Here is a 24653-nt window from a genome sequence, read left to right as displayed (position 1 = left end):
TAACAGTTACGCAGTTGGCTAATACTAATATATATGGGTGTGTGAAAGGACATCAGTAGCCTAAGAAACATAAGAAAAGCAGTAATGTGAATTGGTGAGTGCTGTCGGTTTTTGTACACATACTACTTCTTCCATTTCTAGAACAACTAATTCTCAACAATAATAGTAATAACTATTATTATTTTCTTCTTCTTGGCAGTATGAACCGTTTTAACTGCAAGACTTTTGCATTCTAGACAGATGGGGGGTAACCTTCTCTTCATCTCTGCCTAGCGTGTAAAGCCTCATGTAAACCCCTGTGCATTATTTGAACGATATCCTTTATCGCGCAGCATTTCTTTTCAGCGCGTTTGGTGATATTTCAATAAACCCTCCCATTATTTTATTATTAATGAGGTCGTTTGCATTCGGACGACTAAATTCTCTCTCTAAAATAAACTCTCATGTAAACGTGGAAGCAGAACTGTCATGACCATAAAAGCGCGAGAGATCTGTTGTCACGCGTTTCAGTTTTTGTTTGTAAACTGCCCCTTTGAGAGGTGTAGGTGCATTTCTCACTGTTGCCAAACAGGTTTTTTTAAGCCCAAATAAAAGATCTTTGAAAGGCTTGGTTTCTTTGACCAATTTCCTGTGACTGATCACTTACTGGTGGCCATTTCAGACAGTGGGGCTCCTAGAAATGTCAAACTTCCACAGTGTCTACCTGTGCTCCATTATCACACACAAAGGGTTTGATTGATATTGGGTGTATTTACAGTGAGAAACACAGGGGATGCTAAATAATACTGTTAGGTAATAAATAATATTGTTAGCTGTCTAATTTGGTATCACCTGTGTTTCTCACTGTCAATACCAATCTTGTTTGTGTACTGTATATAAAATAAATTTATAAACAAACGGTATCTGTAAACAATAACATTATATGTAATACATTATGCATTTTTAATATAATTTTACACATGTTTATTCCTGACAGAACAGCACAAGCCACAGAGCAACAACATTCATGAAAACCTTTGTGATCGTTCACTTTCAACTTTCAACTTTTGAAATCCAAAAAAAATATAAAAAATAGGCTACTTTGAAATCGGCACAATCGTTTATAAACAGGTAGGTTGCATAGTTAATACATTAAGCATTAATTATTTAAAGATTGTTTTAGCTGCGCATGTCAAAGACGTTTTTAATAAAAACAAACTATAACTGATTATACACATCACAAAGAAATCATGCCGTCCTGTTGAAAAAGTTGGTAAATGATTGCAAAATGCAGAAGACAACTGATGCGCGTGCACATCACTCGTATTTTACCTCAGACACGAGCAAAAGAAAAATGAGACGTGCCTGTGGGACGATCTCATTTTACGCATGCGCAATGCACCAGGGGATACAGGTTTCTGAGGGGGTACTGAATTGGTTACAACACCGGCAAACTCACGATGTAACTCAGAAATCACTTCAGATAAAACTTGCACCAACAGGCCGTTCGCATAAATTCTGCTTGCCTCGGAATTAATCAAAATACTTTGAAGCCACTCTAAAATGTACAAAACGGTATCATCACTGGTATTAGTTTCTAGCATATTTCTTGCTAGATTCTTTTTTCGTCAAGCGTTGTTCTGTAGCTGGGTCGCTACGTCGGGCCTAGCAGCTTCAGCCATGTCAACCTAATAAAATTAAATAAAAACCGTTGTAAAAAAAACGTTTTACATACAAAACAGGTAAAACAACAAGACCCTTTTTAATTTCTACAGACGGCACAAGACAGCTACCGTATTTCAGTTTGAAAATCAAAGCCTCTCATTGGCTGAACAGGTGAACAGGTAACGAGGAACACCGATCTCCCCGATGTGGAAGGGGTGAGAATGGGTTCACAGTTTGCAAGTGCATGCATCGAATGGATAAGAAGCACTTCGAATGACAAAGTGCACACCGAATGAATAAAAGGCACATTGAATGGATAAAGGGCACATTGAATGTTTGATGCTAGTTTTTAACATTCGACTGTTGCATTTAACATTCAATGGTAGTATTTAGTATTCAATACTTGCATTTAATATTCAATGTTGAATTTATTATTTGATGTTAAAATTTAACATTTGACACATGAATTTAATATTTAATGCTAGTATTTATTATTTGATACTAAAATTCAATATTCGATACGTGTTTAAATTTAACATTTAATGAGTTGTCATTCATTATTTAATTTTTGTTACTTTCACCTCCCATAAGTGTTGACCTTATAATCTTGCTTATCAGCAATTTCAGCTTTTGTAATGAAGGACAGCTGACGCTTGACGGGCCAAAAGAAAGGCTCCTATTGAAGAACCCTGCTGTAATTACTAAATTTTTGAAAAGTGACTTTATACACAATTAAATCAAATACCATATCAAACAATACACTGCATATATAAGGTTTGTTCACTATTTTTATTTTGAGTGTCTTTAACTTTGATTTTATCTTCCACATGTCTTATGTATTAGTGTTCTAACCAACACTTACACTGTCTATAAGGACCGGAGATATAAATTAATGCTTTCATTCTAAATGGGTTAATTAACGGTAATAATGCCCTTTATAAAAATACAATAAGATAAAATAAAAACTATATATAAAAACTATATATTTATTAACACTGCTCTACCATTGTGGGGCTGTCATATTAATTGCACATACAGCAATCTACCCATTAACCCTTTGCGGTCCTAAGTCGGACCTGGTCCGACATTGCAATTATTCCTATCAGGTCCAATGTCGGACCCTGTCCGACATCATCAAAAAGATGCAAAAAAAAGGTTTTTAGTCGTTTTTTCTAGGGAAAAAGCAAAGAAAAAACCATTCAATGGCCGAGTGGGAGCGACAGGAGCTGAGACAAGCTGAAAAAATAAGGGCGTATCTCATGAATAGTCATACTTGCCCCTGGGATCAGATAGGGGCGGCCATAAGGAAACAAGCTGCCTGTGACTGAATCAGCGCACAGAGAATAACACGGACATTTGCAGAGCTTTTTTGAGATGTTATAGTAATAAAATAATGACTTGGATCGCATTATTGAGGAGTTTGGTGATAAAACGAGATGATCAGGAGATGATCGATCAGTATGTACGACTATTATTATTATTATTATTTATTTCTTAGCATATGTGAAAGCTATAGCGAACGAAAGGGTGGGGCGGGGCTGGAGATGCCTAGTGAGTGCTTTGTTGATATGCAGGGCCTTGTAAACCCGTTTGACTGTGGGAAAAAAATACTTTTAAACGGCGCGTCTAAAATTAACTGCGCGTGTGAAAATAAATTGGACCTGACGCGCCTGACACGCACTTAATAAATGGACTGCAAAGGGTTAATAAAACAATAGGAATTGTATTCAATCCCATTGCACTGAAGCAGGGTGTATCCAATGAGCTATATTTCCCCCAAAAGAAAAAGGAATAAACAGCTAATGCTTAACAGTATCTTCCCAAACGACTCGCTCCAGATTATACATCTGTGCAAGTACTAGTCAGAGCTTCCGTTTCCCAGACCGTGTCTATGGTAACGGCTGAGCCTTGACAACTACACTTGCAAGCACTTGTAAGTAATGTTTGTATAAACTTCCCAATTTAAAAATGTCATTCTATGTTTGCTTTATAATGATTTTTAGTTTTATTTCGTGAACCCCGAAGTGATGGCTGGGCACCCGCTGGATGCTTGCGGGACCTGGAGGAAAAGGGAAGAGGAGTTAGGATAAGAGAAAGGCGTATAGATTCGAGCCTCGCTGAGGCTAAAGTGCACGAGTGGCAAAAGAACAGGTGTGGCCGGGGGTCCCCTCTGACCTACGAGAAACCTGGACGGCGTGCCCAGGCTCGGCTGGGGGAGTGAGACTCAATTCCCCCCCAAAGGTTGGACCTCCGGCTCCCCTCAGAACTGCACCCGTGGGACAGGAAAAAGAAAAGACTGCATGCTGCACACATAAATACAAGCTGGAAAACAGAAGGACATGGAGAGGTTAGTAGGGACAGGCCATGGATTGAAGGCCATGTAGAGAGGGAAAAAAAACCCTAGAGGGAGGAAACCTCTGGTGGACCTGGCAGAGAGGGCGCCCCCACTCCGGGCATGCTAACCAAGGATTGTTGGGCAGCTGCAATGTCCAGTGAAGAAGTTCTGATGTAGGTCTCTATGGCAGAAGAAGACCAATGTCCCAGGGATTTAATCCTATGCTGCCTATGGGGAATGACCATATTTGGTCATAAATATGAACACTTTGTAGTTTTTTCATATGAGCAACACCTCCCAAAAAATTATCAAAATATGAAAAATAATAAATAATATTTTTAAAAATTGTCAATTTCAGCCTCTTTCCAAGTGTTATATGAAAAAAACTAGAGTATATTGTAGCCACAATTTGTCAAGGAATTCAGAATTGATATCAGAATTGAAATATCTTGTACAGTTGCAGAGCTAGATAAGGTTTTAAATCAACCTCCGAAATGACCAGGGCTAAGACTTGCCAAAAAGTGAGATTGGAAACATTATTGCCCTGTTTGAGATACAATTATATTTCAGTATAAAATAAAGAAACACCACACAAGTGAATTGCCTTAAGAAAGACGAAAAAGAGAAAACATGCAGTAAGAAAACTGTAAACTGTTAGGAAACATGCAATTAGAAAACAAGACAACATGCTATAAGAACAGTGAGGCAACATGCAATAAGAACAATGAGGCAACATGCAAAATGATGAAACTGAAAAACAAGCATCCTGCTCATGTATGGATACCTACTTTTTTAGTTTTAGCGAAAATAATCACCTTTGGAGGAGTGCCAAATCTGAAAATCTGCAGCAGCTCTTCATCAAGGAGGTCCTCCTCCATGGCGTCCATGCCCTTGTGGTCCTCCATGAGGAGGATCTCCATCTCCTCCTCAGTCAGGGCCCTCCTCTTCAGTGACTGATCCAGATGCTGGAACTGATTGTCTCCATCCATTTTCTGGCTTACACACGCCCACATAAAACATTAAAATAAATACCAATTATTATTATTATTATTATTAGTAGTAGTAGTAGTAGTATTAATAATAATAATAATAATAATAATAATAATAATAATAATAATAATAATAATATTCTCTTCATTCTGGAGATAATAGTCCTTTGGTGGTCCGAGAAGAGAGGATCTGAGGGAGGAAAAGGGCTCTTGGCAGCGAGATATCTGGTTAAGTTAAGCTAGGGCAGAGAGAGGAGTGAATCTTTGATAGCTGGACGAACTGACCTCTATGGAGTTGATCCATCTTGGAGGACCTCAGGAGAACGAAATGACCACCGGAAAGCTGGGATAGGTCAGTGTGTCGCAAGCCAAGTGCTGGAAAGCTGGTTGGAGAAGGAACAGAGAACTCCGAACAGCGGAGGAAGCGGAAGAAAGCACATAGGCACAGTACCTCCATTGTGAGGTCATCCAACGGATTGAAGCAGCTGTTCCTGAGCGTGGAGATCAAAAGTCAAAGGACGTCCGAGGAGATTGGTAGCCTGGAAGGTGCCGTTGCCAGTAGAGCTCTTTCCATGCCGCGGAGAGTCAGGCAGATAACCAGGATGGACAGGCGCTGTGGCGCAGGGATAGACAGAAGACGGAGTTGATGTTGAATGCCGGAAACGTAGGATCTGATAGATGAAGGGAGGAGGTTCAAGGAGACCGGTAGGTACGTAATGAATGTGAGGAAGTGGTCCAGGTTGAAGACTGAATATGAGATTCGGTTCTGGGTGCAGAATAGGAGGAATGTCGACCAAGCGGTGGAGTAGGCGGACCGTGTGGAAGGAGCTAAAGCTTCAAACATGAACTGTCGTGCTGTGTGGAGGAGACCGGAGAGGGTAGGGTTCAGACGAATGTCAGGTCCTTGAAGGGGGGGACTGGGGGAAAGAGTCCGCATTGGGAACCAAGATCCGGAACTTGAGGACCTGTGACAGGCTTGAATCAGGAAGTTGAAAGAGATGGAAATCCAAACCAGGCGGCGGAGCAACTGCATAACTATATGAGAAGAGGAACGTCCTTTGTTGATTATCGCAAATGAACAAGATAGACTTAATGGGCCAGAGGTGACCCCACAGAGAAGCAGCGACTACAATAGGGTACAGCTCGAGGAGAGGAGAGGACTTCTGTTGGGCAGGAAGGGACTGGATTTCCTGAGGCCAAGTGTCAAAGAACCAGTGAGAACCGAAGAACCTGCCAAAGCCCAGGTGGGAGGCATCAGGAGCAGAGATGGCATCATCGTAGAATAAGGAGAGCCCATTCCAGTGTTGAAGTAACATGATCTACATTTTAACATCCTTTCTGGCCTCCTTGGGAATGGGAATCAAGGAGTTCAAGTTCTTGACTGAAGACGAAAGGGCAAGAAGGCAGGAGATGAAAGGTCCTGCTTGAGGAATGATCCGGATGGCATAGTTTAGATGGCCCAGCAGGTAGAGGAGGTTGCGCTTGGAAATGGACTGGGATTCCTGAAAGGAGGATAGCAGCTGGTGAATGTAGTTGTGCTTGAGGGGCGGGAGACAGGCCTCAAACTTGAGTGAATCCAGCGTCATTCCGAGGAATTCGATGCAGGTGGAAGGGCCGCTGGTTTTCTCGTCAGACAATGGAACTCCCAAGGAGAGAAACAGGGATGAAAGCTGAGATATGGTCTGGGCTGTAGGGTGCGAAGCGGGAGAAACTAGGAGGAAATCACTGAGGAGGTGAAGCAAAAACGGGACGTAATGAGTGTTGAGCAGAATCCAGCACAGAGCCTCAGAGAGAGTATCAAATATCTACGGGATGCTGCGGCAGTCGAACGTTAGTTGTACTGCGAAGTAAAAGAAGCCTTGCCAGGAGATCCCAATCGGGTGGCGGAGGGAAGGGTGGATAGGCATCACCTTAAAGGCATCAGAGATGTCCGCCTTGGAAAGCCAGTCCACGTGTCCTGCTTTCTTGATGCAGGTGATGGCGTCTGAGAGGGGAAAACTGATTGTGACAGATAAGAGCCTTGATACTGCTGGTGCTGCTTTCTTGAGGAGCTGAAAGGTCAATGATGCGGAAATGCGGGAACAGGGGGGCAGGTAAGGGGCCGGCCAAGAATCCCTTGTCGAGTTCTGCCTTGATTAGAGAAGAGACCATCTGAAGTGGCGGAGCAGAGATTGCTGCATATGAAGGAGGAGAGGCTGGTGGAGAAGCTGTGCTGGAGGCCGTCCAGGAGATAGTTGATGAAGTGCCAGTCTGGATGAAGGCGGAAAGCGTCGGTAATGGTGGGGATGTTAATGGTAGTGAACACCGAAAGGGCTGATTGTCATTTCTTTTTGGTTGCAGGGGACAGATGGATTTTGAGTGTGCATCCCCACAGAAAGAACAGATATGGAGAAAGCATCAGGGGCCGGAGCAAACTGCCAGATTGAAGTTGTTACAAATCTGTCAGTCCCCTGAGAATTTAATGGGACGGCTGTACTTGTCTTCTGCCTAGGAGGTGCTGGGGAGAGCCGTAGCATGGATCGGCATGGGGGCAGATAACCTGGTGGTGCATCAAGGAGGTGTTCTCAGGCCTCGGGAGGAGCTAAAGCTGCTAGGGATGGCTGACTTCGGGCATAGATGGGTTGAATGCCCAGTGGACGCGCAAACTCCACACGAGTGGGCACGAAGGCTGCTGCAGATCTGCTTAAACAGGTCTTGATCCGGAGTGGTCCAGTTGACTAGAAGGTTCTCCATGGCTAGAAGTGCAGCCCCCTTAGCGGAAGAGCTTTTGCGGTACTCAAAGAACATAGTTCCCCCGTACCTCACTGCTAGCTCCACGACGTAGGACATATAGTGGTCCAGCTCCTCGCGGCGATGGGGAAAGGCAGAGCAGAGGACATCATGATAGGCAGAGAATGCAAGGACGAATTCACCCAAAGTAAGTCTCTTCAGTAACCGCGGGTCGCTGGACTTTAGGGTGACCAGAACATCTTCACAATTGACAGCGCAGTGGTCTGCAATGTCGGCAGTAGAAATCAAGACAGACTCCAGATTGACATCCACGTGGACCGCCTTTACTGGATGCGCCACTCGGGAGCCCCAATATATATTTTTTTTAAACCTTTTATTCTTCTTTAAATAATCCGCTCCTTTCTTCTTTGATTTTTTTTGAAAATGTGAAATGCAAAAAACAAACACACGAGACTGTAGAACGCTTGTACAAACACAAAACGAAAAACAAGAGCAGGAAGTAGTGCACAGCTTAATGAGCGTAGAGAGAGATTGACAGATGGAACAGCCAGAGGGGATCCCCGGCGTTGCACAAACCCTGCCGAGAAACCAGCGAGACGTGCACGACGCCAGCTATTGGAAACAGTTTGGATGACAGAGAGCAGCTGAGTCATCCCCACCCGGAAGCGGATATTAAAATGCATCTCTACTTTCCCCAGCCGGATGCGGCCAGAAAAGGCAGGACGACGCGGTTTCGGGATAAACTGGCATATAAAGAGAGAGAGGAGAGCATGTGAGTGCCTTCTACGGCACCCCCCAAACTACGCCATAAAGGCTACATTAAATTGCACCTGCCATGCGTCAGCCCAAGCTTGAATCCTATCAACATCTCTTTATATTATTAAAGTTGCTGATTGGGAGTTGGCTTCCCCTCCCAGTTTTGTGTCGTCTGCAAATTTGCATAGTTTACAGAATATTTGCTGATTTCGTATATGACTTAGCAGTTTAGTTTATCATTAATGTGGCATGTCTTCTGGCAAGCAGTTTTTCTTAAGTTTAGTTGTGATAGCTCAGTTAACTTATTTTTCTGGAAAAAAAGGCACATAAAAGTACAATTATTACTGTGCTGCTCATCTGTGTAAAACTAAACATTTTCTTGGCAATTTTTTGTTAATCAAGTTCATTTTTCTGTCTCTCTTTGTCAACACACTGTATTTGGGTGACTAAAACTATTCAATATAAAACCTAAATAAAGGTGTGTTTTAACAGAGGTGTTAGTAGCACAGTTAAAAAGAATTGAATATGGTGAAAAGTGATGCCAAATATTAACTACCTAAAATGATGTAATACCTTTTAAAGTGGGCACTGACAGAGTTTAATGAAATACACTTTAGCATAGTGCCTCTAACCCTTTTGGGGTGTGACACATGTCAATGCCTTCATGCTTTTATGGAACTTTTTAAAACATACGTATTATTTTTAATTGTTCTTATTCATTTTGTTTTGTTTTTTGGGTGTGTCAATGCGCTGAAATGTTGTTGAAAAAATAGTTATTTGAAATTGAATTTTAAGATTATGCCATCAGACTACCAACTGCAGCAGTTAAAGTGATGCTAATACTGACTTCTGGTTGATTTTTGAGAGTTGATGGAATTTTGGTCAGGCGCTAGTGATGTTTTTAAAGTACAGTTAAATTAATGAGGAAGCAGGTACAGTGGCTCTCGAAAGTATTCACCCCCTTGGACTTTTCCACATTTTATTGTGTTACAACATGGAAGTAAAATGGATTTAATTAGGAGTTTATGCCACTGATCAACACAAAAAAAGTCAAAGTGAAAAATAAAATCTACAAATTGTTCTAAATTAATTACAAATACAAAACAGAAAATAATTGATTGCATAAGTATATACCCCCTTGAGTCAATATTTGGTAGAGGCACCTTTGGCAGCAATTACAGCCATGACTCTATTTGGATAAGTCTCTACCAGCTTTGCACATCTGGACACTGCAATTTTTGCCCATTCTTCTTTGCAAAATTGCTCAAGCTCCGTCAAGTTGGATGGGGACCTTTGGTGAACAGCAATTTTCAAGTCTTGCCACAGATTCTCAATCAGATTGAGGTCTGGGCTTTGACTGGGCCATTCTAAGACAGTCAGGTTCTTGTTTTTAAACAACTCCAGTGTAGCTTTGGCTGTGTGTTTAGGGTCATTGTCCTGCTGGAAGGTGAACCTCCGCCCCAGTCCCAGGTCTCTTGCAGACTTAAAATAGGTTTTCCTCTAGAATTTCCCTGTGTTTGGTTCCATCCATCTTGCCCTCAATCCTGACCAGTTTCCCAGTCCCTGCCGATGAAAAACATCCCCATAACATGATGCTGCCACCACCATGCTTCACCGTGGGGATGATGTTCTCAGGGTGATGAGCAGTGTTGGCTTTGCGCCACACTTAGTGTTTTGCGCTAAGGCCAATAAGTTCAGTTTTGGTCTCATCAGACCAGAGAACCTTTTTCCACATGTTTGCTGTGTCTCCCACATGCCTTTTGGCAAAATCCAAACGGGATCTGATATGGGTTTTTTTCAGCAATGGCTTTCTTCTCGCCACTCTTCCATAAAGCCCAGCTTTGTGGAGCGTCCGGGTTATAGTTGTCCCATGGACAGTTTCTCCCATCTCAGCTGTGGATCTCTCCAGCTCCTTCAGAGTTACCATTGGCCTCTTGGTTGCTTCTCTGACTAATGCCCTCCTTACCTGGTGTAAGAAAGAGCGGCGTCGCCTTTAAGAAATGGCGATGCCATTTGAAAGACCACACAACCCAGGAACCTTAGCACTAATGGGCAAGGTGGGGTTTCTGGGTATAAAGGGAAGTGGAGCGGGACAGCTGGGGGTGATTGTGGGGAGCACCGCCGGTTTGTACTGCTGAACAGTTCTCAGAAGGTTGAGAGTGCATTACGTAATATTGTAAGGTAAAGTGTACGTTTGGTTTCTTTTTGAACAAAAGTTGTGTTTTGTTTCTACCGTGGGCGTTTATCCTCTTGGTGAGGTAGTCTTTTGTTTTGACAAGGTTTAATTTATTTTATGAAACGTTGGTAGAGAAACGCTGCCTATCGGTAATTAATTTAAAACAGTTCCGCAGTTTCCGTGATGATTGAGAACCGTCACAACTGCCGTCTATTTGTGTATGTGTGTTTGATTCGGGACTCTGAGGGAAAGCGCGCGTTCATGCGCAGCAGGAACAGCGAGCTGTAACAGAAAGAACTAAGGCAACAGTCTGGGTTTCTGGATGTGGTTTATTGGAACATACATGAACAACAGTACCCACAGGTGGTGTGGACAGTATGGATATTGTGCTTGAACTCTGAGACACTCCCGTTTTTCTGTAAACAACTGGGACATTAGCTGCAGGGGTCCTTCCCCACAGCCTGGATACAATTCTTTATCAACGGAGCCCGTCTTCTGGGAGGGCCCATTCCATACTTGTTGATCATTGCCTGGGTTGCAGTGATACTCCAGCAGAGGGTGTCTTCTTTGTTCCAATTTGTGTTGCAGAGATACTCCAGCAGAGGGAGTCCACGCTATCCTTACCTGTGTTACAGAGATACTCCAGCAGAGGGTGTCTTCCTCGTTCTTACCTGTGTTGCAGCAAGATTCCAGCAGAGGGAGTCTGCGCTATCCTTACCTGTATTGCAGAGAGACTCCAGCAGAGGGAGTCTTCCTTACGCTCACCTGTGTTACAGAGATACTCCAGCAGGGGGTGTCTCTTTGTTCTTACCTGTGTTGCAGCAAGATTCCAGCAGAGGGAGTCTGCGCTATTCTTACCTGTGTTGCCGAGAGACTCCAGCAGAGGGCGTCTGTTCCACACTTACTTGTGTTGCAGAAATACTCCACGGGGAAAGGACTTGCACAGGCCTCGGCCTGCCTGATTCGGCATTCTGAAATAGTTAGAGAGGGGCGAAGAAGTGAGCCAGTTAGTGACCCATACAGGGCCATACTCAATACAAAGAAAGTGCTAATTTGTGTAAATATTGTAAATAAAAATTACTTGCCTGAACGTTCCTCGTGTCTGTGCCAGTCGGTGGAAGCAAGGATAGAGTATCACGCAGGTGTACTCTACCGGTTTGTTACACTGGTCACTGAGTTTTGGTGGACGGCCTTCTCTAGGTAGAGTCGCGGTTGTGCCATAATCTTTCAATTTTTTAATAATGGATTTAACGGTGCTCCGGGGGATGTTCAAAGTTTGGGATATTTTTTTATAACCCAACCCTGATTGGTGCTTCTCCAGAACTTTATCCCGGACTTGTTTTGATAGCCCCTTGGTCTTCATGATGCTGTTTGCTTAGATATGCTCTCTAGCAAACTCTGCGGCCTTCCAGAAACAGGTGTATTTAATCTGAGATCATGTGACACTTTAATTGCACACAGGTGGACTCCATTCAACTAATTATGTAACTTCTGAAGGCAATTGGTTGTACCAGAGCTTATTTAGGGGTGTCACAGCAAAGGGGGTGAATACTTATGCAATCAAGACTTTTCAGTTTTTTATTTGTAAATAATTTTGAAAAATATGTAGATTTTTTTCCCCACTTCAATCCATATCAATCTTTATTTTTATATATATCGCTTTTCATAGTGGACCATCATCACAAAGTGCATTACAAGATGCAGTAACAACAAGAAAATCCATAATACTTTAAATACAGAGAAATGCATAATACATGATACAGTAAAAAAAAAAAAAAAATACAGTGAAAAATGCATGATACATTAAGTGCAGTGGAAAGTGCATAATACATGATAGTAACATAATACATGAAATAGTAGCAGCAGCTAATAGCAGATATCAGGCTTAAGAGCATGGAAAGCAAGAGAGAACAGGTGGGTCCTGAGAGTTGATTTAAAGCAAGCGACGGTGGGAGCATCATGCACCCAAGCTGGGAGGGAGTTCCAAAGAGTCGGACCCATGAAGCTAAACAAGCGTTCTCCAAATGAGGCGCACTTTTGCTTGGGGATAACAAGCAGACCAGAGTCGGAGGACCTCAGCTTGCGGGCAGGGACATAGCGGGTCAGCAGGTTGAGGAGGTACTCGGGACCTCTGTGATGAAGGGCATTGTAGGTGAGCACGAGAGTTTTGAAAATAATTCTGAACTTTACAGGTAGCCAGTGCAGCTGGGCAAGACGGTTTCTGAGGTTCACGGCAGTTATATTTAGATTCTTAAGTTGAGTTTTAGATCCTACCAGAAGGAGTTCCGGTTTGCTAGTGTTCAGCTGAAGAAAATTGGCAGACATCCAGGCCTCGATGTCTTGAATGCAAGCTGAGAGTCGGACCATGGCAGAGGGGCTTCCAGGGTGTATATATATATACTGTATATAATACATTTCCCTGTGCTGCTGGGCAATGTCCCGCCTTCCAGACTTGTATCTATCATTGATTAGTTCTGAATACTTTAAACCCGCCCCAACTACTGAGTGGCAGCACATTCCTACATTTGTATTGGAGACTACGCTTGCGAGATTTAAAACGAGATTACAATCAGGACGGAGGCTTGTTAGCGGGATTTAAAACTGTACAGTTAAGACACGGAGGATTTAAAACAGAATTGTGGTGAAATATACAAAAATGCCTACACACAAAAACCCCAGAAGAATGTGCCTGTGACCATAGGGATTTCATTGTGGAAGACAGCAAAGGAAAGAAGGTACAGCTTAAGTGTGCAAGTACTGTTGAGTTACTATACATATTTTGACACACACACACAGACAAAAAAAAAAAAAAAACCTAATCGAAAACACTAATTTCATACAGTATATCAAAAATGAATGCTGGGCTCCCGAGTGGCGCATCCAGTAAAAGCACTCGCTAGAGTGCAGGATGCGCTCTATAGCCTGGACGTCGCGAGTTCAAATCCAGGCTATTCTACAGCCGACTGTGGACGGGAGCTCCCAGGGGGCCGCGCTCAATTGGCCGAGCGTCGCCCGGGGGGGAGGGAGGGTGGGTTAGGTCGGCCAGGGTGTCCTCGGCTCACCGCGCACCAGCGACCCCTGTAGTCTGGCCGGGCGCCTGCGGGCTTGCCTGTAAGCTGCCCAGAGCTGCGTTGTCCTCCGACGCTGTAGCTCTGAGGCAGCTGCACGGTGAGTCTGCAGAGTGTAAAGAAGCGGGCGGCTGATGGCACACGCTTCGGAGGACAGCGTGTGTTCATCTTCGCCCCTCCTGAGTCAGCGCAGGGGTGGTAGTGGTGAGCTGAGCCTAAAAATAATTGGGCATTCCAAATTGGGGAGAAAATAATAAAAAATAATTGGCAACGACTAAATTAAAAAAAATAAAATAAATGAATGCCCCGAAAAAAAACGATTTACATAAATTCGAAAACAGCTAAAAATAAGCACTGAAAAATACAATTAATAAAACCCGAAAAACATAAGCCCTAAACATATTATATAATATACTGGCAGATGTACTGACATTTAACAATAAAAATGTGTGTGTGCATATACAATTGATCATTGCCATTCATTACTCTGGCAGCCAGAAGCAACATCGCTATCCACATTAACAGTTACTATAAACTTACAGTAGTTTGATCAAATGGAAAGGGTACAAATACATCAGGAAGCAATATTTGTACGTATAAAAGATTTAGGTCATTAACTGTGCAATATTTAAAATACTATCAAAATTGTTCAAGCAATTGTTATTTATTTATCCACTAAATAAAATTATATGAATTAGCAAGAAAAGCAATACATTTTAGTTGTAATGCACAAGCTTTATGATTATTATTTAAGTTTCTTAAATGCATTTCTCTTTTGGTTGTATGCACAGTATTTTGGCTAATAAGAGACGCTGAAGAATCCTGATCCAGACAGGAAGTTTGGAGAGTGGGGGGTGTGGCGTTTTGGAGTGTCAATGGGGAGCAAAAGCTAGTGTAGCTCTTGCTGTAGTGTTGCTGTTTAGGGGATAGCCATGGGATCAACTCATCTTCCTCATCAAAGCCCCGACCGTGAGTGTTCAGACAGTTGTATTGCTGGTTGAACAGAAAGAAATTTGTTAAAGAGTTCAGCCCTGCGACTTACAAACTGCTGTATAAACCGACCTCCTCTGTGTTGAATTGACATTGTAGGACGACTTCTTCGCCATCCTGAGCAAAATGTAGCCGCAGAAATAAACTTCAATATACGCCTCCCTCAAATACTGTAAAAAAAAACACAATAAAAAATTGCGCCTTTCGAAAACCACAGTATTTCTAATTACCGCCAACCTTGAATAAGCACCGCACTTAAATAAACGAAGGCGTTATTTTTTTAGCAATTTAAAATAAATCCTGCAGTGTTAATTCAAAATGGGCTTTTAAATCGCAAGTCTTTTTTTTTCATTTCAAAGCAGAAGCGTCTCCTCTTTATTCATGTAAATACAGTCACACGGAACGATTGTAATAAAGTGTGTCCAGCATAAAATACTTTATTTTTCATTATAGTTTTAATAAAGATTAGTTGCTTATTAACATGTTGCAATCTCGTTTGTACGTTCTGCTTGTTAATCAATAATTAAGGCTTGGCCAATTTAAAAGCCAATTTAGTTGTTTCACAGAAAATACCCATAAATTAAATCAATTTTACTATTAACACGTTTCTCAATTGTGATTGAGAAACAAGAATGGCTTAACAGGTATCAATTGAATTCTTAAAGAAGAGTAGAAAAGTCGGGGTAAAGCACTGAAAATCAGAAGCCCCAGATATACTCTAATATCACCACACCCTGGGTGGTTGAAGCATCCGCTTCCCCTTGTGACTTGACAGGGTGTTTCTATCACACACCCTGTCTTGTCTTGCTTACTTATGCATGTTAATAATTTATTTAAATCATCAAAACTTTGTATGTACTCATTGGAGGTTAGTGTCTACTGGATAGCTGGCAATTAGTTACATAAATAAATTAGATGTTTTTAAAATATATATGTTTTACAATGTTTGATGGTTATTTTAAGATGTTATATGTTATTACTGTATTTAAAGGGTGTTAATCAACCTTAACTCTTCTGCCGCTAAAGTTGAATCAACTGAAGGGCCATTTGGGAATTTTTGGAAGCATTTCCTTTTTTTTTGAGGTTCTGCTTCTCGCTGTACTGTTGATGATTTCATTTCATAGCTAGTCATGCCCTTTGTTATGTGAGTCACGTTATCTTGTAAGACAGGTAAGTCTGAAATTATATTGAAAACAAGATGGAACATGCATGTATTATATGCAAACATTGAAGAAACTTTCCACATTGAAAATAAATAAATATAGTTGGCTATGCGAATATAATTACAACACCTATATAGTTAAAAAATAAAACTGTAGTGCAAATAATCTCTTTCTGTTTTAATATGTAGTATGAACATTCACATGGTACCAGAAGATTTTGTGCATTACCCATAAATAAAAATAGAATTATTTCTATTATATACAACTTAACGGTGTAGGACCAGAAAGTGGTACATCATCAGAATGTGGTACGCATACCAACACTTGACCTGTGTAAGGTCAGAAAGTGGTATGTTGTCAGATATTGGTACATGTGCAATTATATTATATTACACTATGTAACACAATTTTTGTTCCTGGGTAGTAAGTGTTATTTCCTAATTGCTTATGTAAAATGGCTATTATTCCCCACAAACTTTGCTTTTGTGACCAGGACAGTGATATTTTGAAATTTACCTATTTCCAATGAGAAAACGGGCGAATTTGTGTCTTTTCGTTCACATAAAGTCAGAAAAAAACAACATATGAATCCAAATTAACATGTATTTATACTAAAGTAATACAAAAATGACTACAAAAGATTTAGAAGTGAGTAGTTTTTCGAGATTTAGGATTATACTGTAAATCACTTTCACGAATCAGCCCCCAAATGTAGTCTCCCATCATGTTCTCGTTATACTGTCCTTGGTAGCGGCGTTCAAAGTTCAGTATATCCTGGTGGAAGCGCTCGCCTTGCTCCTCCGAGTACGCTCCCATGTTCTCCTTGGATTTATCAAGATGAGCATCAAGGATATGGACTTTGAGGGACATCCTACAGCCCATTGTGCCGTAGTTCTTCACCAGAGTCTCAACCAGCTCCACATAGTTTTCGGCCTTGTGATTGCCCAGGAAGCCCTGAACCACTGCGACAAAACTGTTCCAAGCCGCTTTCTCCTTACTAGTGAGTTTCTTGTGGAATTCATTGCACTCCAGGATCTTCTTTATCTGTGGTCCGACAAAGACACCGGCTTTGACCTTTGCCTCAGACAGCTTAGGGAAGAAGTCTTGAAGGTACTTGAAGGCTGCCGACTCCTTATCTAGAGCTCTGACAAATTGTTTCATAAGGCCCAATTTGATGTGCAGTGGTGGCATCAGCACCTTCCGGGGGTCCACCAGTGGCTCCCACTTGACGTTGTTCCTCCCCACAGAGAACTCGGTCCGCTTGGAAGGGTCCACCATGCAGAAGTAGCAGTTGCTTGAGTGGTCAGTGGGTTCCCGCCAAATTCTTGGGATAGCGAACTTCATGGCTCTCTTTTCCCCTCTGTACCATCCTACAAAAATACATTTATTTCACCCATGACTAATGTGTAAGAGATTCTCGCAACATTTTTCATATATGATATATTTTTTCAATAACATTGAAAATTGTAAAACATTTTAAAATTAAAAACTTTTACAATTTTAAAAATTTTAACAAATTTTATAACATAAAATTCAGAGCAACAATTGTCCATCTTACCTTCCAGAGTTTTTTTGCAGAGCTCGCAGGTGAAATGAGGTGCCCAGGGTTTGTCTTGATCCCCGACAGGCAAGCCGAAATATGCCTTGTAGGCCTCACACATCTTAGCAGATGCTTCCACGGAGTACTTTTTCGCTCTTGTCTTGATAAATTGGCCGCAGACATAGCAAAATGCATCTGCTGGATGCTTGCAGCCTCTTGATGCCATCTCAGAAAAATGCAGATATGTATCCACTTAGGCAGCTGGAACTAAACTGAACTGGTGGGCTTAAGGCCCCTGTATTTATACTACTATTTATATTACTGGAAAGTTCTAGAAAGTTCTAGAAGTTACTCCAAGCTTACTCAGCACTGAATCTATCTGGAATGTTCTGGAAAATAGGTAAATTTCAAAATATCACTGTCCTGGTCACAAAAGCAAAGTTTGTGGGGAATAATAGCCATTTTCTATACTTTTGAGGCATAAGCAATTAGGAAATAATACTTACTACCCAGGAACCAAAAAAAAATTTGTTACACGGTGTTATATATTTCTTAGCAGACACCCTTATCCAGGGTGACTTACAATTGTTACAAGGTATAACATTATTTCACATTATACAGATATCACATTATTTTTTATTTTTTTATACATACGATTACCCATTTATACAGTTGGGTTTTTACTGGAGCAATCTAGGTAAAGTACCTTGCTCAAGGGTACAGCAGCAGTGAACCCACGACTCTCTGGGCAGGAGTCCAGAGCCCTAACCACTACTCCACACTGCTTGCGAACAAACTGGAAACAGACAACCAATTTCTATTAAAAAGAAAAAATTCACAATTCACAAGACAATGAGAAGTCACCACAAAGTTGCACAAGTAAACACATTTACAAGACTCAATGTATTACATATGATAAATATTTGCATACAGTTTTCTTAATGGTGACAAAATATGATAAATTACATTAAAAAATATGTAAAAAAAAACAAGAAAACAACATACCGTACCAGATTTGAATGGGCGTTTCCCTGCTTTCTTAGCAGAAGTTGTTTAGACATGCGCAAGCAAGCGCAGTGAGCTACGTACCATGTTTTAACGAGCACCTGAAAATAACACTAAAGCAGTACTTTTAGTTAGTGCTATGGTGTTGCTCAGGACTTTCACTTATTTTCTCAAGTCTGAGTTTTCTTGTTTTAAAGATGATATCTCTGTGCTCATTTTTAATATGTCTTCATTATCATCCTGTAAAAAATGGAAACATTATCATGGATTGTGGCGGGGTACACCCCCCCCCCCCCCCCCCATGTGCATATTTGGTTTATTTTGTGTTATGTGTGTTTATTATTTAAAATGTATGTATTTGGGCACGTCACATGCAGAATGTGCCAGCACTTCATACCATGTAGTACTGTGTGTGTCTCTCTTCCTGGTCTGACGTCACCACAAGCTATACTTGTGACATAAGGTGTCAGAAAGTGGGAAACAGCACTTCAACATACGCAGGCCAGGAAAGTACTGCAGGCGACTTTTTTTTTTTTTGAAGAACATTTTGTTTGTTGTGTGTGGTTTTTAGAAGAAATGGACCAAGGGCTGGATGTATGCATCACCTGCATTAAATGGGAAGAGTGGTGCTTTGCATGTGACGAGGTCGGGCACATGGCATCCGACTACACCCCCACATCAGGAAGAGGAACAACTGCCGACCCTGAGGAGGAAGAAGGGGAGGAGTGGCCATCCCCGGAAGGGGAAGAAGCCAATGCAAGCTTCACGAGGGGGGAGCCCAAGCATCCAGGACCCACGAGGGGGGAGTCCGAGCATCCAATATCCTCGAGGGAGTTATGGGACGGGCTGGTGGACCCAGAGGGGAGCATGAAAAAGGACCTCTCGATGGGCTAGAGACGGGGAGCAATGGGAAACCTGGGAACAACAACATCACTCAGTGTCCCTCCTTGACATTGCAGTCATGGTTTTCAACTACCTGGCTGCACATATGGGAGGGGCCCCCCATCTCCAGTCCTATCAGGAGGAGCCATGCCTATCCCACCTGTACAGGCAGTAAGCATGTCCATGCCAGTGCCAAAAAAGGTAGAGGCGCACCAGTCCCCAGCAACTGAAGGAGAGCCGCACCAGCCCCCAGTGACTGAGGGAGAGCCATACCAGTCTCTAGAGTTAGAGAGAGACCTGCTGCTCCTGCCTCCACCGCCAGGGGGAGACTACCCACAGCTCCCGCCTCTGCCACCAGGAGGAGACTACCTGCTGCTCCCATCTCCACCGCAAGAGGGAGACCACCAGAGGAGCTGAAGCTACCTCCTGAGGGTCAGCTCCTGCCGTTGCCTCCCGAGGGACCGCTCCTGCCCTGCCCTGTACTGCCTAGGGTTGCAAAGCCTGCACAACTTCAGGCTGCCAAGCCTGCAATGCCTGGGGCTGCCAAGCCTGCAATGCCTGGGAATGCCAAGCCTGAAACGCTCAGGGATGCTAAGCCTGCACCGCCCGGGGATGCCAAGCCTGAAACGCCCGGGGATGCCAAGCCTGCACCGCCCGGGGATGCCAAGCCTGAAACGCCCGGGGATGCCTGTCCCACACTTCCCAGCGATGCCTGTCCCACACTTCGTCACTGCCCGGGGGTCTCTCAGTGCTGTGGCTGCTGCCACTGCCAGAGTGTCCCACTCTGAGAACAACATGGCAGCTGCCAGCACCACCGCCACATCCAGAGTGCCCAGCACCTCTGCCATTGCTGGAGTGCCCCACGCTGATGTCAGCATTTCCGCTGTCCGTGCCATCACTGACAGAGTTCGCAGCACCACCACCACTACCGGAGTGTCACGCACTGAGAGCAGCATTATATTCCTGTTAGTAGCCCAGGTTAAGGATTTTCTTATTTTGGTTCACATGGAAACATTCCCAGAAGAAGCAGTAAGAATGATATCTCAATGACTGATGTTTCTTTGGAAATCCCAAGAGGTTTGGAACCCTATTGTGAAGCAAGTGCAAAGGCACATTTTCTGATGGCAATAAAACAATTGTAATGGTATAATGTTATTGTTCTGTTTATTGTTTGTATTATACCATTCAAATTATTGTATTCGTCTCTTTACATTTTCCTTAACCTTTCCCTTGGCCCAGATCCAATTGTCCAATTGTCCCATTTTACACTGGCACACCCGAGCCGAGCCGAGCCAAGCCGAGCCCAGCCCAGCCAGCCCAGATGACCCGGGTACCTTGAGTTGCTTTTACACTGAAAAGCCCAGCCGATCGAATGACATCACGTGTAATGAACGTGCCAAGTCGCAGAGAATAGAGAGGAGGCGTATTTTTTTTTTCCTCATGCTTTGTCGTTCAAATATTTGCATACAGTATGAACTTTCCAGCCTAAAATTAGTAATAATGATAATAAAAAATAACCATAAAGTCATGCTTGAATATGTTGATTATGATAGCTCTATACAAAGATGGTCCTTAGTTTTCGGTGTTATTTTATTTACGATTAACTTATTTATAAAGTAACATTAAACCATATTTCTTATCTAACATAAGTTAAAGGAGTTTCATTATTTCTATTTAATACTTAACAGACGGGCCCAAGTTAAATCACAACATTGACTTGCTCGTCGTACAAACGTTAATGTACAGAGATTCACATTTAGTGAAATGGACAAAAATAAATAAAAATACAGTACAAATCCGTAATACTTTAGGTTTAGCATTGTTAATCAGTGAAAAGACAACTTCAACGACAGTATACACTGAAAAAAGAAACTTAAACATATGAAATAAAGGCAAAAGCAATAAGGTTACAGATGCATCAGTCAAAACAAAAGTCATTAACCCCTCCCATGCCCTGCTTCGGTCCTGAGCCAGATTCGGATATGTTATCGGGACGGAGTTTCACAGGTCGGTTCAGGTCGGGAATATTGTCAGTGTAAAAGCACCTGACCTGTGAGGGTCCCAGGCCCTCACGGGTCGGGTGTGCCAGTGTAAAAGAGGTATACATTGAAAACATTGTAAGAAACAGGAGTTCGTGCAGGACCATTTAAAAATGAATGAATTCTGCTAATATTTAACAGGTTTAGACAAGCCTCAAATACAGTAGCTTTAATGGACGCCCTTTATTATAAGTTCACTAAACACCTTTCCTGTGTTGAAAGCCTGGGAACTGAATATTCTAGTCTGGAGCCAACACCCAATGACTCGCCCTGAATACTACCTTTAATACCATAGTTACCATTGCTATGTTATTAAATTACCCAAAGTGACTCCCAAGCTACATGACCGCAATGTGTTTTCACTTTAACATTGCTGAATAAGCAAGTTTTTAAGTGTGAGAAGATATTTATTGCGATAGGTTGTATATTTAGTATGAGTAGGTGGTATATAACTTTATCATACCTTTTTGTGGTCTGGAAAGATAGTCTTTATATGTGGCCTAAACACAACATTTCAGACAGTGACCCATTTTTATTGCAGTTTGTATCCTTTTTGCTGTATCAATATAGTACTGTAAACTACTACACTGTACTGGTACAATATGACTGCCTTATACATTGTTCTCTAGGTTTTTCTTGTAAATCTCCAAATTTCTTCTTTTGTCAAGGGGCTACCAGTAGTTCACAAATTCCTTTAAGTCATGTTCCCGATTATAAACATTATAAACCAGCTGCACTAAGTTCAACTCACAATACTGTGGATGTTGTCCACACTGAGATGTGAGGCAAACCAGACCACTTGCAGTCCAGGTCTTATATCAGTTTACCTCGCCTAGGTTTAATGGAGATAAAACCTTACACGTTTCATACTTAGATTACAGCAGTCCCTTCTGTCCTTGTCAATAGACTCCCATCCTTTTACCCCCCCTCCTTGCCCCCCCCCTCTCTCGTTCTCTCTCTCTCTCATTTTAGAAATATTGTGTATTTTGTAATGGCTACATCATAACCTATGAATTACTAAAAAAAAAAAAAATCCAGCTAAAATGGATCAGCAAACATCATGCTTTGGGTTAAGTTTGTTTAAAGGCACTTTTAAAGATGATTTCTTATTACTGGTCAGGTTTTAACCTTTTTTTTATTAGTTTATATATAGGATAATATATAAACTAAGATTTTTTTAAACGTTTTATTCAACTAGTTTTTAACAATTAAAACTTTAAAAAACTATAAAATTATATTTTGACATAAAATGTTAATAAGAATAATACAATACACACAGTAATCTATTGTAATAGCATTGTACTATAGTATCGCGACCATCGTGTGATATTTGTTCCAAATCCATTATGTTGTACATTGCTGTAAATGGTTTAATGGTTCTGTGTTTGCTTGTCTTTGGTTACTGTAGCCAACCCCTCTTCTTTTCACAGCCTCTTTAAACGTCCCTGTCTGGGAACGAGGACAATCTTAAGAAAATAGCCAGTGGAGGTGTAGACTAAGAATAATCTCTTTCAATAAATCTCAATGAAATAATTGTAGTCAACTATTGTTCCAAGGGACAAGCAAAAACGTTTTTCTTATCAAGAAGTGTTATGCCAAATAGCCATGCCGACAACTGTACATTGATCTCCAACTTTAACAACCCAGTAAGAATCAGGGTAGCGGAAGATCTTGCAAGTAAATGGTGGAAACTCAAAATAAATTATTATTGATTCCTATCTGTCAGGGCTTGTGACAGTCTGGCTCGCAGTGGTGAGGTGGATGACGTCACGGACCAGGAAGTAGAAACCAAAACAATGGATGGGCGGTTGAAGCTGAGTGCAGCGGCACTCAGCGTATTTATTAATAAACCAAACAAAAGATTTAAACAAACCAACAAAACACAAAACAAAAGGGCACGAGGGCCAAACGAATAAACAAACAAACAAGTAAGTGTCGTGCTGGCTAATCCAGCACGTTTTAGCAATTGTTAATTGTCTTATTCTCCTCGCACTCTTTCTCTCTCCGCTCTCCCGTACTCTCCTCTACACTCCACCACGAGTGCAGAGAGCTGCAGGTTTATATACTCTGGCCGAGGGATTAACTAGTTGTTAATTATCTTATTATCCCTCGGCCAGAGTCTGCACGCGTTTGGTAAGGATGCATGACTGTCAGCTAGTTAAATAATCAGTAGCTGATCAGCCATGCATCCTCACAGGGTTTTTAAATATAATAATAAAAGACGCAGAGCTTTTACCCGCGCCGCAAACAAAAATACAAATAATAATACATAGGGGCGGGACACTCCGCCACAGGGCTTCAAAAACAATTTGAACTAAATCTGTGTTATATATAAGCAGTATTATATAACTCTTCAGTGTGTATACGTGTACTATTTATACTTACAGTATACACAGTTTCCCATAAGTCAGGCATCACAGGCATAAATGTTAATACTGGTTGTCTCTCTATATCTTTCAGGTATGAATTGTATGCAAAGACTTTTGTATAACTATTTATAAAAATTCAGATAATTTTTATGTGTGGTGCAGATTGTCAACAGGTGGCTGCCCGGTTTTACAGAGAACACCCTAATTATCATAATGTATAATATTGTCTATGATGCCTGACTTATGGGACTCCCTATCTTAATGAAGCATGAAGGCACGACAGGGGGTGTCTTGACCTGATATAACTGCACATTTAAGGCGTTAACCCTTAAATGTAAGATTATATCATGTTAAGCCACCCCTTAGAGTTCCTTAATAAAATAAATCTTTCCAGTAACAGTAATAAATGAACATCAGTTTATTCATAAATAAATGTTGATTAAAATGTGTATAAAGTAAATATTTTCTGTATATGATTTCCATTACACGAGAGTAGATGTTAAAACTTCATGTTGATTTGAACTCGGCTCTCGCCAAGATAAGCACCAACTAAGACGTAGCTTTACAGTAAACTAATGTGATCCATCTGTGTCTCCATCCATTTGCGTTTCCTTCCATATGGTGATGTAGATATCCTTCTGTGTGGTGTTGATGGCTGAAGTGTAATGCTGGCTCCAGGTATCAGCTTATTGCCTCCCTAGCGCATCAGCACACACAACGGCTGCGATGTTGGCTCCGGGGATCAACCACAGTAGTAAATAGTAAGAACTGTGGAGTTGAAAAGTTGAATAAAAGTTATAACCACATGTCACAAAGACGGCCAGAGTGGGTGGCGTCAGACCGGAAGCAGGAAGGAATACACAGAGAGATGTGGTTTGGTATAAGCTGGGCGCGTGATCGCGCTCAGCATTTAATAAACAGAAAATAAAAGGTTTGAAACACAAAAACACGGGACACGGCACTATAC

Source organism: Acipenser ruthenus, chromosome 5 (genome assembly GCF_902713425.1).
Source record: "Acipenser ruthenus chromosome 5, fAciRut3.2 maternal haplotype, whole genome shotgun sequence".
Taxonomy (NCBI): domain Eukaryota; kingdom Metazoa; phylum Chordata; class Actinopteri; order Acipenseriformes; family Acipenseridae; genus Acipenser; species Acipenser ruthenus.
This window is presented reverse-complemented; position numbering follows the sequence as displayed.